The sequence below is a fragment of the Physeter macrocephalus genome, chromosome 10, assembly GCF_002837175.3.
Source record: "Physeter macrocephalus isolate SW-GA chromosome 10, ASM283717v5, whole genome shotgun sequence".
NCBI lineage: Eukaryota > Metazoa > Chordata > Mammalia > Artiodactyla > Physeteridae > Physeter > Physeter macrocephalus.
In genome coordinates this window covers 77,621,016-77,639,181 of record NC_041223.1, presented here as the reverse complement: position 1 = coordinate 77,639,181, position 18,166 = coordinate 77,621,016, and positions in this window count along the sequence as shown.

Here is an 18,166-nt window from a genome sequence, read left to right as displayed (position 1 = left end):
TTTTTAATTTTCCAGGGAACACACATTAATTGAAGAAAAATACTATCTCAGATAAATGTAAGATTAATACTTTAAAAATAGCTTATCCATAATATAATTCTGAAGGCAAAATTATTATTTTTTACTGAGACCTTAGACTAATTCCAATTGTTGGCAGGATATACCTGTATCATTATGTTCCTTTTAAAAAACTGAGTTAGAGATACTTGTTACATAATAAGTAATTAGGTGAAAATAAATTTATGGTTATTTTTGATTATATTAATTTTTATAATTATTTGGAGTTCATAACATAATCAACACTTTATTAAATTAGAGTTGTTTCATTGAAAAAAATGTTATTTGATGTTTTCTCATTAATCTTGATTAAAAGTTAGTTTTCTAAAGTATCTCAGTAATATTGTTTTCTTAATTTTATATATATATAATAATTTTGTTGTTTTGTGATCCTTTTTATTTTTATAAGTTCTGTATGATTATTATCACCATACAGAAATATAATTGATTTTGTATACTTGTTTCTTAACCAGCCACTTATTGAACTTATTTATTAGCTTCAATATATTTTGTTTTTCTACTAGAAAATCACGTCATTACCAAAATGATCAAATTAGCTCTCATTTTACATTATTTTATAATTCACAAGTATATATCTTAACTTACTGAATTATCTAGAACTCTATCAAATTGTGAAATAATAATATTGATAAGAAATTTTCATATTCTCATTTTATCTGATGCTTACTACATCTAGGTGTTCAACATTAAATATGACCCTAGAGTGTGATTTTTAAATAATATATATCATGTTGAAGACATATATATTTCAATCACTAATTTTCTAAAAAAAATCCTTTTTCAAATCAGGAGAGAATAAAACTTTTTTATTAAATACATTTTATCATCTATTACAAATGGCCAATTTGTTTTATTCATTTAACCAGTACATGTAAGGTATTATGTTATTAGATTCCCCCGTGCTTATTTTAGGGGTGAAATGTCATATCTATGGTATTACTCCTGGTGTCTTACACTTGCTGTTATTGCTGGTACAGTATTGTATTGTTATTTTTCACAAGTGATTTTATAATATTTTATTTGTTTTACTCATCTATATTGATAAAGATTTCCTCATAAATTTACTTCCTCACATTCTTCATATGACATGATCTATGTGTCATGAATTTTTAATATATAGTATTCAAATTACTTATTTCATTGTGATTTCTAAGTATTTTAGCATAAATTTTATTTAGTTCTTTATCATTTTCTGTTCACATTTGTATAATATCTATGTGATTCTTAATTTAGGTGTTTATGTTTTCTCTGTTTTCTCAATTTTTTCACTTTCTATGAATCTGGTGTATGTTTATTAGTATTATCTAAGAACAATCACACTCTATGATTCATATTCACATGATCTCTTTTTTTTTAAGTGGGAAAGGAATTGTCTAGAATATAATTTTAAATTTACTTGTTATTACATAAGCATAGTTAAGCAGACATCACGCAGTTCTCCTAATAACACGTGCATTTCTCATTAAGATACAGGACAGAGGTGACCTTTCTAAGACGTGCCGAAATCAGAATACTAACTGAGATCCCCTGGGTCTACTGGGTCACATACTTCTAAATCCATGTTCTTCAACAATCCTTCTCTCCTTTTAAATGAGCCACTAAAACTGAATTTCATAGTCTCTTCTATTATGTCTTCAAAATTGCCCTCATATTTATTTAAAATTCCTGTTTATAATAAATTTAATATTTTGGACCAATTTCCTTCTTCCTCAGGTTTTGATACCTAGATAAATGGAGGGAAATAAGAGAGAACCTTTGTGGAAACAGAAAGTATTTCTTGAACCTCTATGAGGTGGGAGGGGAGCACTATTCTCAGATGATGGTTGAATCCATTTCTGTGAAGGATTTGCTTTTCTTGGAGTCTAGAGACAGAAAGGCCCACACACCTATGCCAGTGCCAGGGAAACACGGCCAGTGACCCTGGTGCTCTGGAAGATGACTTTATGTGGCATAAATAGGACCAAGAAAAAGTTGAGTAGTCTGGTGACATACAGATTCCTGATTGTCTTTGCAGAGAGAGTTCCCAGATCCTTAAGCTGTCTTTCAGGCATTTTCAGTTCTTTCTCCTGTAAGTTTTTCCACAGAAATAATACATGAATAAGTTTAGTAAACAATTAGGGAGCCCAAATACTTGGTGCCATTGTGCATTTGACCAAGTCTAAACCCAAGTTTTCGTATTTTCCTTTGCCTTATAATTGTAGGTCTTGGCTCTAATTCTAGCCCATAAGAAATAAGTATTTCAATACAGAATTTAAGAATTGAAGAGCAAACTTGATGGCGGTAGGTAGCCTTTCCTGAAGAGAGATGCTTTTCTCAGTGGGTTGGGCAAAGATATATTGCTGATATTCAGCCAAAAAAAAAAAAAAAGCTCCAATTTCCTATTTCAAACATTTTATTAGATACCTCCACCTGGAACAGAACAGAGACTCCAGAAATAGACCCACATGTATATGGTCAACTGATTTTCAACAAGGATAGAAAGACAATTCAGTGGGGAAAGGAAAATCTTTTCAACAAATTCTGCTGAAACACTACAAACCCACTGGGGAAAAAAATGAACACTGACCCTTACTTCACATAATACACAAGAATTAACTCAAAATGAATAATAAACCTAAATACAAAACGTAAAACTAGAAAAGTCCTAGAGTTAATCAGACTAAAAAAAATCTATTCAATATTGAAGGAGGCAAAAGTGTCTTACAAGGGATACACAAAAAAAATTTCATGCAAAAGAAGATTGATAAACTGAACTTTATCAAAACTTAAAATTTGCTCTTAGAAAGATATTGTTAAGGAAATGAAAAGATAATGCATAGAATGGAAAATATTTACAATACATAAATGTGATAAAGGGCTGGTATCCAGAATATACATATTCACGTGATCTCTTGCATCTTGCTTTTAAGTAAATGTTTATATTTTTCTGAAGTTTTATAATATTTGCTATAAAAATCACTTTAGTAAATTTATTTCATCTTAAATTTATCTTTATTATAGCATACCTATGCATACATAGTGTTTTATTTTTGTAGGATTTACATTTTATTAAGATAAAAATTATAGAGTGAACAGTAGTCTATATAAGTCTACTGTGAATTTATTATTTTTCTTTTAGATAAATTAATTGAAGTATACATATGACCTAATTATCATAGTGAACAGTATTAAAGGTCTTGATACAGATTCCAAACCGACTTCTACAAAAGTTAAATAAATTTTATCTTACACAAGCAAAGCATGAGAGTTTCCCTTAAATGATTTTGTCACATTTTATTACTATTTATAACAATTTTTGAAAGTTGAAGAGGTCAAGGAGATAAGTTTTGTTCTAGTTAGTGTTACTTGAATTATAAATGAAATAAAAATAGTTTATTAAAATTTTCTATTTTTTCCTTTTTGAATTTTCATTTTGCACCTTAGTTGTCTTTTTTAGTGTACCTTCTTTAGGAACTAACCCATTCTCTTTAAGGTAGCATTTACAGAAACTTCAAGGCCCCAGGTCTGCAAACATATGCACTAGTTTGTGTGGTAGAAAGAGTAGGGACGTGTTATGAAACAAAGCTAATCAAAACTGATCCCTGATATTAACATAATGATGATAAAACCAGGACTTCCCAGAGGTTACTAAGCCCAAAGGATGTACAATTTTGGTTTTTGATGGCCATGTTTCAAAGTCAAATGGAGAAAGCTAAATGTGCTATGAATAAGTCAGGGCTACAAAGAGAAGGGAGCCGAGCTGAGAGGGGGGAAGGGGAGAGGCTGGAAGAGAAGGCAGGGTGGAAGAGAGAAGAGGGAGAGATGAAGGCATGATTCCATTATTCATGCTTTGTAGAATTTTGTTTATGGTGCTACATCCACTGCTGCCATTGCAGTTGAAAGAACGAATAAAGAGAGAAGTTCTTCCTGTCTTGAATGAGTTCGACCTGAGTGCCTTATATGTGTAGCAACCAGTGTCCAGAAACTTACAGAAACTGATAACAGAACAGAATATTGTAAGAACAAACTGTAAATTGTAGAAAACAGATTTAAGCTCTGGAAAGTAGGAAAAAAAAAAAAAGGTTTTTCCTATCTGGCTGAAATACTTTTATTGCAGCAGCAAACAAGCTGGATAAATCCTTACCTTTTACATCTTTAAATTTAGATGATACTAAAGGTTTGGGGTGGTGAGAATGAGAGAATAAAAGGCTTAGAATTTGAGGATGTACTGTTTTTTTGTTTTTTATTATGATGTCAAACTAAACTGACCAGTATGAAAGCAGAGAAGAAAACATGCATGTATGTTAAAATAAGTCCCTTCTCCCTTCACCCAACAACAAAAAGTGACTGGAAGTCAAATAATCATGAACTTTGCAGAAATGAAAAAAATCTGACTTCTTTATGCAAAACTGCATCTATTACAAAGGCAGTTTACAGAGAAGCTCAGCATAAGAGAAGAATAATCATTAGGACCCGAGAACTGGAAGATGCCTGACCTCTGAGAGGCCCCATGAACCACAGCTACAGAATATTTTTGGATATAGCTTGGAGGAACATAGTTCATATTACCCTCAGGCATTTACAAAGATGGAAGCCAAAATGTTGAGGGCTAGAGATCTGAGTGTTACCCTGCTGTTGAATTATGAATTTTTCAGGAAAATGTCAACCTTCAAATATCATACGAAGATAAGATTACTTTCTTAGTTTATGAATCCAAAGAGTTGCTAGTAACCTCATAATCTGTCAATCAACATAATCACATAACCCAGCTAAGCTACAACTCTCAGTAGCAGCCATGTAAGACAATGAATGGGCGTGGTTGATATGGTCAGTGGGCACAGTTTAGGGCAAATAGACTAACGAAAATTCTTGGGAATTTCTTGGGAAATTCTTGCTATTCCTGTTAAAGGAAAATGTCAACCAAGTGTATTTGTCTTTTGTTTCCCTTTCCAAGTGAGAATTGTTATTTTGTTGATTCTGTTTTCATTCAACTATTTCACACTGGATGGATTAATTTTTGTTAAGAAGAGTAATAACTGGATAATTAAAGAGGAATTAGAATTTGATTTCTAGATATAACTTTGAGGTGTATGTTTTTGGAGAGGGGTAAATTTTAATCTTTTTCTTTTTTAAGAAAGAAGGGGATGGCTTTGTGATAGACATTTTTAAAATTATATTTAAGGGAAAAAGAGTCCATTGTCAAAGGAAAAACTTTGTAAGACCAGACTCTCCCCAACTCTATGTGACCCTGCCAGAATTTTCGCCATATAAAACCTTGCTCTGTACTCAAAATCGGGGATGTACTTATAACTGACATTTTCCCCACTATAGTACCCCATACCCCTGGCAAGAGGGATTTTTTTTTAACATCTTTATTGGAGTATAATTGCTTTACAATAGGGTGTTAGATTCTGCTTTATAACAAAATGAATCAGTTATACATATACATATATCCCCATATCTCTTCCCTCTTGCGTCTCCCTCCCATGCCACTCTCTCACTTTGTCCCATCGTACCCTTCCCCCTCCCCATATCCTCAAGTCCATTCTCTAGTAGGTCTGCGTCTTTATTCCCGTATTGCCCCTAGGTTCTTCATGACCTTTTTTTTTTTTCTTAGATTCCATATATATGTGTTAGCATATAGTATTTGTTTTTCTCTTTCTGAGTTAATTCATTCTGTATGACAGACTCTAGGTCCATCCACCTCACTGCAAATAACTCAGTTTCATTTCTTTTATGGCTGAGTAATATTCCATTGTATCTATGTGCCAAAACTTCCTTATCCATTCATCTGTTGATGGACACTTAGGCTCCTTCCATTTCCTGGCTATTGTAAATAGAGCTGCAATGAACATTTTGGTACATGACTCTTTTTGAATTATGGTTTTCTCAGGGTATATGCCCAGTAGTGGGATTGCTGGGTGGTATGGTAGTTCTATTTTTAGTTTTTTAAGGAACCTCCATACTGTTCTCCATAGTGGCTGTATCAATTTACATTCCCACCAACAGTGCAATAGTGTTCCCTTTTCACCACACCCTCTCCAGCATTTATTGTTTGTAGATTTTTGGATGATGGTCATTCTAACCGGTGTGAGATGATTGTTTTTAACAGTGATCACAGGACATGGCAGAATCTTTCACCAAAATACACAAAAATTAGAATTCAAATGGATTGCTTTGCTGGTGATCTAAAACTGGCTCTTATACCTAATGCATTATCCTCATATTTTACTGGTGCATTCATCTCGTTATTATGATTTCATGTGAACTTTATCTTCTCTATCAGAAAACTTTATTTTTTTGTATTTTTATTTGTTCCATCTCTCGAGTTATTTTGGAAAATTTTATAAAATATCAAAAATTTTCAAATTTTATTTTATTTTTTCCAAAATTTTAAATTAACATATTCATATATAGATTCATGTTCAATTACAATCATATAATCATATACTTTATGATCAACTTATATATAATTTTCTCAACTTGAAAGGTGAACGTTTCTTTAAAACACAGTAAAATTTACATGCTCTTTAAGTAAATATGAAGTTCCATACATTAGAAACAAAACCTTTATATTAGCAAATAATATATTTTCAAATTAAATCAAAATTATCTCATTCTCCTCATCTCACTGCTATCATACTATTCCAAGTCCTTATAATCTCTTGTCTGCATCACCACCATGATCTTCCTTCTTTGATTCTTGTCCTCCTACATTATTTTCCTATTTTTCCCAGGGTTATTTTTTTTTTTTTACTTATAGTCTTCCACTGATTTTATACTTAGAAAATAATTATACATCCCCATCGTCCTCTATGACCTCATATTTAACACTCACCCCACCCACTACTCTAGAACCACTGCTTGCCCTGTTCCCCAGCACCTTTGCATGTCATTTTCTTTGCCTGAAATACTGCATCTCTACCACCACACATATCCCTGCACTGTTACTAAGCAGCTATCCTCTCATAAATCAGGTCAAATATTATTTCCAGAAAGAAGATTCCTCTGACCTACTAGTCCACTGACTCCCCCCAGTCTCATAACATATAATTAATTAAATCGGAAATTTCAGGGTCCCTGTTATAGAAAACATTTTCTCACCCAGAACTGCTAAAAAAGTATCACCTCTTGCTACCCATTTCACTAAAATTCACACTCGTTAAACTTCTCAATAATTCCCATCCAATCCATGAGGACTTCCAGATTTTTTCACATAAATACACACACACACAAACCCACACACACATACACTGTTATCTTCAGACTAGGTTACTTGCTCTCTGACTGTGATCATTATATACCATATGTGTAATCAATGTATGTTTTGTTTCAATTCATCAGTGTATGTGTTTACATGCTTATGTTCATTCTACTCATTCTTTGATTTTTACCAATTCACAATCTTTGAACAAGGCGGTTGGTTGGATGGATGAATGTTTAGTTCTATTTAACAAAGTGTTAGTAAACAGTCTTGGAATGAAATGTAATACAAAATTTTTAAAATAACAATAAAGTAGGTAATTATTAGTATTAGCAAATTAATTGGCAATGGCTTATGGGTCATTACAACATACTGGTGAGTTATAAATCCTACACTTGAGAATTTCTAGTATATATGTTGAATTTAAAAATTATACTTAATGATAAAATTATTAAAAAACTAGAGACTTTGGATGCTTTAAGTATAATATATGTGTGTGTGTGTGTGTGTGTATATATATATATATTCTAAAAATATTTACTTAGCACAGTATGGCTATTATTTGCTTGCATAGAATTGTAGAGCTGGAAGAGACCACTGATATTATCTACCTCAACTATATCAGTTTAGAAATGTGGAAACCAAGGCTCAGAGATGCTCACCTAAAATTCACAGCTTTGTCTTGTGCAATTGTTTTTCAACAATTTGGATCAAAATTATAAAGGTATATTTATCAATTTTGTAGATGACAGAGGGCAGAAAAAGAAATAATATGACGGATGACAAAATTAAGATTCAAGAAGTTATTGACAGAATAGACTGATGCACATAATTCAAGAGGATTGTGTTTAACAAGAATAGATATAAACAAAAATATTTAGGTTAAAAAATTCTGCATGTACAAGAATTGGTAAGAACTGGATCCATGGTATTACCTGTTAAAGGCTTTTTTTTGATAAATTTTAATTTTTTTACAAACTAATTAATTAATTAATTTTTTATTTTATTTTGGCCGCATTGGGTCTTCGTTGCTGTGCATGGGTTTTCTCTAGTTGCAGCGAGTCGGGGCTACTCTTCATTGCAGTGTGCAGGCTTCTCATCATGGTAGCTTCTCTTGTTGCAGAGCATGGGCTCTAGGCACATGGGCTTCAGTAGTTGCAGCACTCAGGCTCAGTAGTTGTGGCTCGTGGGCTCTAGAACACAGGCTCAGTAGTTGCAGGACACAGGCTTAGTTGCTCCGTGGCATGTGAGATCTTCCCGGACCAGGGCTTGAACCCATGTCCCCTGCATTGGCAGGCAGATTCTTAACCACCGCACCACCAGATAAGTCCCTGTTGAAGGCTTTTTATTATCCTTTGCTGAATACTAACCAGTAAAGTTATGTGACTTTTAAATAGTGAATGTACTAACTGAAATTCAGTGTCCAGTACAAGAAAGATAACCACTGGAAATTGTCCTGTTTAGACTATATTAGGTAGTGTGCATTTCTTGATCAGTATGACCAGTATGATCACTATGACCAGGATGACAGAAACTTCTACATACTGGTTACCTTTCTGAGAGGAGTATCGAGAGGAGTATCATGAAAAATCTGGTAACTTAAGGATACTCAGATAATTAAATGAATAATGCACACTAGGTCTTGAAAACCTGCATTGTAGAGCTACCATGAGAAATGCTGTCAAATAAAGGGGATTCACATGCAAAGAATCTTTAATGTAATCTCTTTTATCAAAAAAAAGACAAAGGTTGAAAAGGTTAATGGGGAATTTGGCTGTAGGGTAGGGGGTAAAATGAGTCCTGATTAGAAATCAGAAAGACTGGGGTTGTATTTGAGCTCTCAGTTATTGGATATAACATCTTTAAAAGTTATAATCTCTATCAACTATGATTCTAGCTACAAAGTGGAAATACCAATACCCACCTTGTCTATTTCATAGATCATGATGAAAGTAAAATAAAATCATAGGTAGAGGTGTGTTGTAAATATAATGCAGGTACAACCAATAAATCTGTAGTAACTTTGATGTAACAAAATGGAAATGAGAATTGCTGTCTTTAATACAACACCATGGTGGGGCAGAAGCCAAAGGATGTTCTAAAGGGGGAATCTTTTTCAGATAATTCAATGTACAATATTAAGGGGTAACTGAGATCATTGCCAAGTCTAAGACTCTAATTCCTGAACGGGAGAATTACACATTCCAAAAATATCAAAATATATTTGATTGTAGATGAATTATTCTTTCAATAAGTGGCCTTAGGCAATTACCTAGACTTCTTATCTCAAATGCATTTGATTGTTCTCCACATTTTGTGACAGCGTAACAGCACTTATGATACCATAATTCTGTGTTTATTAGTGAAGACTGGTATTAATGTATATCCAGTTGCTAATCTTAGTAATGAAATGAATATGGATAGAAAACTTATTTCTTTGAAATGAATGACGCTTAGCTACCAATATCATTTGGATTGAGAGGTTATCAAATTTGGAGTTGGTAATTACTTATAATGTAAATAGATCAATCATATTATCTATTCAGAAACAAGCAGACATAGCAGTTTCTCAAAATTTTTTTCTGTGCATCCTCAAACATTTCAGAGTCTGTGTTGTTATTTATTAAATGTAACTTTTTAAAAAGTCTGGGACATATTTCCTAAGAAATGTCAAAGTATATCTTATTTTAGAACTATAAGCAGAAATTTCATCCAATATGTCTCTACATATTCCCACAGTGGGTTTTTTGTTGTTGTTCACTTACATTAAGTGTGAATCTATAACTGATATTTTAAAATTTGTTCACCATTCCTTGAAATACATGATATGTATCTCAGCTGAAATTTTGAGCATTTATACTTTATAAGTTACTGGTCATAATGTACTATATTTTAACAGAAGTGAAATATTCAACTATGCAAAAAAGTAAAACAGAAAGTTAAAAAACTGTGAAGCAGACTTAGTATCAATTCAATGAGCCATAAAAATGAATTCTACTGATTCTTCTACTGAAATGTGTTGATCTTCTGAAAGGGACAAAGTAAAGGGACAAAGTAGGGGATTGTAGTAAAGAAAATAGTATGGGAGACCCCTGTAAGTTAATGATCATTCAAGAAAGCACGTTTGCTTAACCACAAAATCAAGCAGGCTTGATTAGCAACCAAACCATGCAACAGAAGCATGAGACATATCCTAAAACAATGGTGGCATGAGACCCACCTCGTGCCCAGTGAGCTCAGTAAGTTAATGATTCCTAGGTTGTGCTCCTCTGCACACACTAAAAACAAAAATAGAAGACAAAGGTGACATTATACAGAAACCTGAGATGACTTACCATTTTTAGTATATGATACCACCTTTTTGCTCATTTCCATTGTATCATGACAGTCCCGGCTTGACCACGTAGGGACAAACTCCCCCACCTGATGTGGAGGAGGAGCTGATGATGGAAGCTTGACATCTACTCAAAAACGAAGAAGAAGGTGGTCTTCTCCCCCTCCCCACTTTTTCTTTGATTATAAACTGTAGCCCACTAAGTCCTTGAGGCAGCAACCTCTCTCCCACCCGCTTGTAAGCCTCACAAGTGTTCTATTCTAACAAATCACTTCTTATCTATCACTTTCCCTCTCACTGAATTCTTTCTGGTCTAAGATATAAAGAACTGGAGCTCTTTGGGGCCCTCTAAAATGCCACCTAGCAGTTTCACTTCTGCAATTATTGCGAGCAACAATGTACTCTATGTGAATTTCAAAACAAATAATAATAATAATAATTTCATGATCAATAAGAATCAATGTAAAGTCATTGGGCCCCTTATAACCAAATTATTAGTGCAAGTTAAAATGTGTCTTACTGTAAGTCTCATTAGAGACATTTCCACATTTTTGGACTTTTTAATGATGAAGGTTGCATCTTTGTAAGAAAAGTATAGTATTATACGAAAATGATTTATTCTGCTTCTATTTTCCCTGCCACCGTACGCTATATATACTTTTTCTTTTTTTTCTTTTCTTTCTTTCCTTCCTTGTTTCCTCCCTCCTTTCCTCTCCTAAAGCCACCAAATTACAATAATATAATTTTGTCACCTGTCCCTGAGGCAGCTCAGACTAGATTAATGAAACTTTAAGAAGACAGTTTCTTTTCCTTTTTTTCCTCCTTTTGAAATAATTCAGATTTGATCTTATATATATAATCAAGTTATTCTAAATTCACCTCTCAGAAATAGGTTTTTGTTGGCTTGACATGATTTTGATATAAAAAGATAAAATAATATTTACAAAGCAACATCCTACAAGTAAATTTGTTATGTAACAATTATTACTTTGCTTGTAAATATTGAGCTATTTATTTATTTATTTAGGCTGCTTTAGGTCTCTGTTGCTGCATGCAGGCTTTCTCTAGTTGTGGCAAGTTGGGGCTACTCTTTGTTGCAGTGTGCGGGCTTCCCACTCTGGTGGCTTCTCTTGTTGCAGAGCATGGGCTCTAGGTGCACGGGCTTCAGTAGCTGTGGCTCATGGGCTCTAGAGCACAGGCTCAGCAGTTGTGGCACACGGGCTTAGTTGCTCCATGGCATGTGAGATCTTCCCAGACCAGGGCTCAAACCCATGTCCCATGCATTTGCAGGCACATTCTTAACCACTGTGCCACCAGGGAAATCCCATATTGAGTAATTTTTAGGATGGTTTTCATGTAGTAGTTTCACTTAGTGATTTGGCTTTTTCTAGATATGAATAGTGACACTTGTTCCATATGTGATTTCATGAACTATGGTCATTGTATATTATATTTTCAACTAAAATATGAAAAAAAATACCACTGAGATAATATTTTAGCAGGATCTGCAAAAAATATGACTTTCAGAAAATTTAATATTTTGGACAAACTTAAAAATAAAACAAGTTATATTTTCCTTTTTATCTAGAAGAGTGTTATCAACTACTTCACATTTTGAAACACACATGCAAACTCATGAAGAAAATAACTAAAAAGTCCTTAATTATTTGAGTAAAATGTATATGTATTTAAAATATTATGCCATTTATTCTTTCTTTACAGACTCATCTGTATTATTTCCCCTTTGTTGTTATATATATATATGCAATGTTTGTCTTCAAAAAGTGTAAATATTGCTGCAAAAAAGGAACATTTATTAATGATATAATACATATGTCAATATTGGCAAACAAACAAAACATTGTCAAATTTTAGGTAAAATGTGGTGAGCTAATTTTGTTCTTCCTCCAATACATAATTGAAAACATAGACAGAGACTATAGATATATTTTTTTGAGATGAATGAAACCAAAATGCAAAACACGTTCCACTCAAGATCAAAGATTAAGGGTTCTAAACCATTTAGAGAAAGTGGTAAGAGGTGAATAATATGGGTTCTGGGGAAATAAACATATGGGTCAAGGGGAAAAGAAGAGAATAGAGGAAAAGATAATAGAAAACATTAAGAAGAGGGACTTCCCTGGTGGCGCAGTGGTTAAGAAGCTGCCTGCCAATGCAGAGGGCACGGGTTCGAGCTCTGGTCCAGGAAGATCCCACATGCCACGGAGCAACTAAGCCTGTGTGCCGCACCTACTGAGCCTGCACTCTAGAGCCTGCGAGCCACAGCTACTGAGTCTGCGTGGCACAACTACTGAAGCCCGTGTGCCTAGAGCCTGTGCTCAGCAGCAAGCCACTGCAATGAGAAGACCGCGCACCACAACAAAGACCAGCCCTCGCTCGCCACAACTAGAGAAAGCCCGCGTGCAGTAATGAAGACCCAATGCAGCCAAACTAAATAAATAAAAGAAAATATTAAAAAAAGAAAACATTAAGAAGAAATAGTGCCTTTTCATAATTTAAAGGTGTTTATTTATATGAGCACATTTCATCCTTTAGTCAAATCACCAGTACATTACATTCCCTTCTGACAACAGCACTCAACCAAAATAAAACCATTCATTTCTTATCAGCTTATATTGCTCAATGTACCTCCCATGTATATAGAAATGGTGTATTTAAGAAAAAGTAAAAATGAAATAAAAACTTTGAAATTTCTCTTTCTCTTTATCTATCATGTATCTAATCTTCCTATGACAATGGCTAATACTTGATATTTAGCACTACACTAAGCCTCAATCTAATTTTACAGAAATCTATTTGGTAAATTTTGCTATTATCTTCACTCTGTGGATGGAAAAATTGACCTTTAATAGACAATTACCAAAATTTACAGAACTGTTTAGTTTCATGGATTTGGAACATGAAGCCACATTTTTTTGGTTTGCAGACCTCTGTACTGTTCTTTGCAGTCTATAAATAGCCCAAAGCCATTTCAGCTCAGGAAAGATGTTGCAGGAGAACTGATGAAATCTATAGTTTAACAATAGTATAGGGCTTCCCTGGTGGCACAGTTGTTGAGAGTCTGCCTGCCGATGCAGGGGACACGGGTTTGTGCCCCAGTCCGGGAGGATCCCACATGCCGCAGAGCTGCTGGGCCCGAGAGCCATGGCCACTGAGCCTGCGCGTCCGGAGCCTGTGCTCCTCAATGGGAGAGGCCACAGCAGTGAGAGGCCCGCGTACCGCAAAACAACAACAACAACAACAACAACAACAAAATAGTATATAAATTTTTCCATCAGTTTCTGGCTATTACAACAGGTCAGTGGAGATGTGTTAGAAGGTTGGGCTTGAGCATGTAGCTTCCAATTTGACTATTTTGCTTCAAAACCTGGCTCCCCAACTTACTAGCAAATTGATTTATTTTTCTGTGTCTCATCTCCTCATGTATAAAATGAGGTAAAATAGTGTCTGTGGCTGAAAATAGCTGAGTGAATGTAAAGAATTAATATATGTAAAGCAATTTCTAGCCTGGAATTCCATAATATTTTCAATGTTTATTTAGCACAGGCTAAATAACCAACAGGTCTTAATCTTAAAAATCGGGGCCTTGGCAACTATTGGCATAGATAAATCTGAGAAAAAAAAATATTAAAAAAGACAATGCAATTACTCAAATATGTGTAAGCATTACAGTTTGACCCCACCCCACTACAAGTAAGTAGTCTGTTTGAGTTGTCTAAATGATAATGGTGCTAAGAAATAACTAGTCAATTCAACACTCGCATGTTATTTCAATTTAGTAGTGCAATTTCATTCTTGGCTTTCATCTGGCTTCATTCCCTACAATCAATAATATCCCTGGGGATATAGAACACATTAAAATTTTAAACACTTGTACTCAATTGTGCTTAGCTTTGTAAGTTGGTAGATAATGATACAATTTATCTTTACTAAAAGTCTTGTTTGATCATAATGTGTCAGTGTAATAACCACTTAATGTATAAAATAATAGTTAAAGTATATAAAACCTTGATGTTCAAGTTTAGAATAGAATCTATTTCCTAGGTTTATACACTGAAGCCTACAAGGTTTAATGGTCCAATCTCTGGATGTCAGTCTTGTTCCATTGCATAATTATTAAACATATCTTTGTTGCATAGTCACAAAATATGCTCTTAAGAAAGGTAGATGGAAATTAAGATTTAACATGTCCAAAATTTCCTTTTGAGTCTCATAAAAATATTTACTAGTATTTAAAAGATAGTATTTAATTGACTTTATGAGATATTTATAAGGCATAAACATGATAATGATAAATCAAATCAACTATTTTTAAGCATTTTTAAAGTTTGAACCAAATGAATCTTAAAACAATTAGAAGGTACTAAAACATAAAGGAGATAACAAAGAAATAAGATAAAAGTCCTTCCTATGACAGTGGAAGTATTTCAGCCTCCAAAATGCAAAATAAAATGTATAGTCAAGAAAGATTTTGATTTCATTTTGAAACCACTCTAACCTCAAGTTCTGGACATTTATGCTGATTATAAATTGTTTAAAATGTGAATTATTAATTTCTGATATTTAATATCTTATGATACTTGGCAAATAATTTGTGCATAAAAATTTCTTAGCAATCATTAAATTGAATTCAAAGATTTTTGACTAGTTATGATAATAATATCTGCTCATTTATCAAATTTACTTCTTGAAAATCATAACTCTATAACTTCTTGTAACCTCTGTGCTTTCAAGTGAATAGAAGCATGAGTTAGCATTCCTGCTCCTGGATATCAGAAGTTTCTTGTGAATACATGAAGGGTTCAGTAGCCTGGTTAACCTGTCAGAAAAAAACATTGATGAGAAACCCTTCATTTTCCGTTTCTATTCACAATCTTTTCCAACTCTTGTGATGGAGATTCCTGAAAAGATATGTGAAAGCATTGTAACATTAAAGTCAAAATTGTTTTTTATTTTCAAAATTATGTTTCTCAGGTATTCAGTCTAATTACTGTGTGTCTGGATTGTATTAATTGTTCAACCACTACTAATAGTATAAAGTATTTATGATATAAATGTGAATATAGTGGCATTACTGTTGCTGGTGCTATTATTATTATTACTACTATTGACAAAGAAAAAAATGATTATGGCATTGTTCCCAGAAAAATTATAGATATCCTTTGTTTATGAGAGATTATTTCCAGAAATGAGGAAATGAAGTGGTGTATTTATTGTAAGTTGTCTTATACCCATGTCTACAAAATAATATATCAACACAAACTAACAACAAACTAAAACAACATTAACTAATTTTAAAAATTTTGTTATAGAGAAGTAATACTTGGATTTACTTTTCTTCTAAGATTTGGGTCTGTTAGAATAAAATTGTCTAAACCTCCTCATGGCCATGGTCAAACATAATATTTATGTTTTCTTACTGGGTGTGTACAATTTAAAGACTAGCATGATTAAGGGAATCACTGACTTTCTACCTTTAGCAAATAACATTTTGGTGTTATATTAATGCAAACTAGATATACACTTTTTTAAGCCAATGAAATGATTAAACAAGAGCACTGCCTACTAATTTACTAGGAGTCCTCATTTTGAAATATTCATTTACTAAATAATAGAGTATCAAGAACAATGGGCCCATTCCTAATTAAGACACAGATTTTACATAATACCTGCTTGAAAAATATTTAAAATTCACAAAATATTTCTACATGTAATACTTTGTTCTGTCTTTAAAACAAATCTATGAGGTATGTTTTATTACAACTTTGCAATGTGAACTCTTACAGAGACTGCAAGTTTTGCAGTGAGGAAATAACAAAATTCTTCTGGGTTCATATATCCTACCATGAAAGTTCTGTCTCTTAACTTGAAGGACTCATAATACAAAAAGAGTACCTCAGGAAAAAAATAAGTGATGAGAAAACAAAAAGTATCTTAAATGTTGGATGGAAAGTTATTATCAGCAAAATTGTTATAGGTGTATTAAAGGATGATTGCTACTTTTATCAAGTCTTTATAAAGCTGTTGTAACAAAGAGGAAAAAATAACCGTAAATTTTAATAATAAATATAATTCCCATAATGAAAAATAATGAAGATATAACCTTATGAATTATATAATATTCAAAATTTGAATGTGGTAATCAATTGTCATACTAATATTAGAAAATAGTAGACATGTTAAAGAGAGTTTGAGAGCCCCATTGATTTTGTTCATATATATATAATTTCCACAGTCTAATTACAATTAATAAAAAACTGTGATAAGTACACTTACAGCTCTATGTATTTAGTTTTTCTGTTTTCGGGAAAAAAGAGTACTATGTTTGTCCCTCCAAAGAAAATTAAAATTTCACTTTTAGTAAAGGCTGTTCACATTATGTTTTTCATTAAGTTAATGTCCAAGAATCCAAAAAAGTTGATTAATGAGCAAGACAAACTATCCAGGAAAATGAATTTGAATTAACATCAAGGCTTAAGACCAAAAATGTAATTCACCATTTTTTTCTTCACTTATTAAATGTCATTGCTTCTGAGGGCATTTTAAAGAGCTCTACACTAAAACTAAAAAAAACAAAATTCAGCCAAATATAGCTAATACTTTCTGAGTGTTTCTTATTTAAAATAAGAATTGAAAGTACCACATTTTCTGAATATGTATACTATTATAACTAATTAGATATTAGAGGTACACCTAGTACTTTATTCTCTAATCTTTGTGTCTGAAATTGGACTACCCTCATTCCAGTGAGTTCTGTGTTGAGCTTATGTTTTCTTATTTCTCCCAGTGTCATGTTCCCCATAAGCATCACCATCTTGGTACTGGAAATACTCAAGGAGGTAGTAGGAAAATGGATTACATTCTCACACTGGAAAAACTAGAATTTAGAAAAGACAGAGCTTTATTTAGACTCAGAATCTCTGGACATTCATTCTCAAATCTTTCAGTGCCCATTTAGTGATCCAGCAGTTCCTGAATTCATGCCATTTGTATTTAACTTTATCCTTTCTATCATCATTTTATCCAAGTAAATCTTTCCATTGTATATAATATTTTTTTAAAATATACTTTTCTGAAAAGAGTCAGTAGGGATATGTGACATGTAAATCATTCCTGTAAATAATCAAAACAAACAGTAGTTGTAATTGCAATAATTTTCATTTTACAAATGACATTCATAGATGATAGAAATAAATTTAATTTGCTACACACTTTTTTTATACTTAAAGCTTTGAAGTCTCAATTACTTCCAACAAATTTAGATCATTTTGAAGGTTTAAAATATACTTGAAATATTAAAACTATTATATAAAATATCCACATTTAATCCTGTAAACCAGAGACAGCAGATTATTAATTTTTTTTTTTGGTAAGAAGCCAATAGAAAATATTTTAGGCTTTGCTGGCTGTAAGGACTCTGTCATAAATACTCAACTTTGCTGTATAAAGCAAAGCAGGAATAGAAAACAGATAAAAGAATGGGAGGGGCAGCTTTGGCCCACAGGCTGGACTCTAGGTCCACCCACCTCACTAGAAATAACTCAATTTCA